This window comes from Lycium barbarum, chromosome 10 (assembly GCF_019175385.1).
Source record: "Lycium barbarum isolate Lr01 chromosome 10, ASM1917538v2, whole genome shotgun sequence".
Classification (NCBI taxonomy): Eukaryota; Viridiplantae; Streptophyta; class Magnoliopsida; order Solanales; family Solanaceae; genus Lycium; species Lycium barbarum.
In genome coordinates this window covers 118,608,903-118,611,242 of record NC_083346.1, presented here as the reverse complement: position 1 = coordinate 118,611,242, position 2,340 = coordinate 118,608,903, and positions in this window count along the sequence as shown.

The following is a 2,340-nucleotide window of genomic DNA, read 5'->3' as shown; positions in this document are numbered from 1 at the left end:
AATATCATCAATAAACACAATCACGAACATGTTAAGGAACGGTCGGAATACCCGATTCATCAAATCCATGAATACCGCTGGATCATTAGTCAGCTCGAAAGACATAACTCTGAATTCATAATGCCCGTACCGGGTCCTGAAAGCAGTCTTCGGAATATCTGTCTCTCGTACTCGCACCTGGTGATAACTCGAACGCAGATCTATCTTCGAGAAATATTTGGCACCCTAAAATTGATCAAACAAATCATCAATCCGAGGAAGGGGATACTTATTATTAATAGTCACTTTGTTCAGTTGCCGATAATCAATACACATTCGCAGTGACCCATCTTTCTTTCAGACAAATAATACCGGCGCTCCCCAGGGAGATGTACTGGGTCTGATGAAACCTTTGTCTAATAAATCTTTCAACTGCTCCTTCAATTCTTTTAATTCTGCCGGTGTCATTCTGTACGGAGGAATAGATATGGGTTGCGTATCTGGCAACAAATCTATAGCAAAATCTATCTCCCGTTCAGGCGGAAGACCTGGAAGCTCATCTGGGAATACATCTGAAAATTCATTGACAATTGGAACTGACTGCAGAGTAGGTGTCTCGGCCTCAGTATCGTGCACCCGGACCAAATGATAGATATAACCTTTCTGGATCATTTTCTTAGCCTTGAGGTATGAAATAAACTTACCCCTCGGCGACGCTGTACTACCTGACCACTCTATGACTGGATCACCTGGAAATTGAAACGAACTACCTTCTGCTGGCAGTTAACATTGGCATAGCAGGACGCTAACCAGTCCATGCCCATAATAACATCAAATTCTAACATATCTAAATCTACCAAATCAGCTTTAGTGCAATGATCATATATGATAACAGAACAATCTCTATATACCTGTCTAGCTATAACAGAATCCCCTACAGGTGTAGCTACCTCAAAAGGCTCTATCGGCTCAGATTCGATCCCAATCTCATTAGCAACAAGTGGAGCGATATATGATAAAGTAGAACCAGGATCAATCAGTGCATATACAGATCGGGAGAAAACCAGTAGTGTACCTGTAACAACATTTGGCGAGGCCTCCTGATCCTGGTGGCTAGCCAATGCATATATGTGGTTTGATGGACCACTAGAACCTGAACCACTGCCACAACCTCGACCGTGGCCCGCCTTTGCCGGCATACCTCGCCCCGCAGGGCGCATAGCTGAGGAAGTAGAAAAATGAACCTGCGGCTGATCCCATCGGCTGAACTGTACTACCAGAACCACTCGCCAACGGGAAATCACGTATCATATGGCCCTGACGTCCGCAAGAAAAATAGGCTCTTGTAGCTCGATAGCACTCCCCTTGGTGCGATTTCTCGCAATAAGTACAACGGGGCCTGGGTGGTATGGACTGGCTGAAACCTCTAGCTGTCTGTGAACCTGATGCTTTGGAACTATGACCGGCCCCAAAAGGTCCTGCACTGTCAAATCATCTGCTGGCGGACTGTGTACCCCAGCCTGACGGAGGAAAATACCTGCCCTACGACTGCTGCTGAGACTGTTCGCCTCGAGAATCTCCAGAATACCCTGTGGACCTGGCCCTCTTGGGCGGCCTCCTGTCTCGATCTCTACCAGAATAATCGACCCTGTGTCGGTACTCCATACCCTGAGCATGGGCCTATAACCGAGCGATATCCATATCTGTCTGTGACACCATCGCCATGCAACTATCAACCAAGTAGCGGTCCAATCCCATCACATACCGATGCATACGGTTAGCCATATCCGCTACTATAGTATGGCCATATCGAGCCAAAGAATCAAAATCCAAATTATACTCGCGAACACTCCGTCCTCTCTGCCGTAACTGCGGGGGAAAAAGTGGCGGAGAAAAGCAGTCACAAATTCATCCCAAGTAGCTGGGGAAGCACTCTCACCCCTGGACAGCTCCCAGGACTCAAACCAATTAGCAGCAACATCCCGTAATCTGTGCGAGGCCAACTCAACGAACTCGGTCTCTGAAGCCCTAACCAGATCTAATGAGCGCCTCATCCCCCGAATTAAGTCATGGTGGTCCCCCTCGAGCTTAGACTCGAAAAACTCTGGGGGACCACATGTCAGAAAATCACGAACCCTTAGGCTATCACGCCTGTCACCATCATCATTACCTCTCAGCCCGCGTCTACGAGCCTGTCCCGCTACCAAAGTAGTCAATAACTGGACTGCCTCCCTTAACATCCTATCCTCCGCCCCTGGGTGAGGAGCTGGAGGCTCGGGCGCCAGAGTATCTGGATTTAATGGTGAAGCCGCCCTCTGATCCATAGTGGCAGCGGCTGGTGCTCTAGACTCCTCTGGTGAT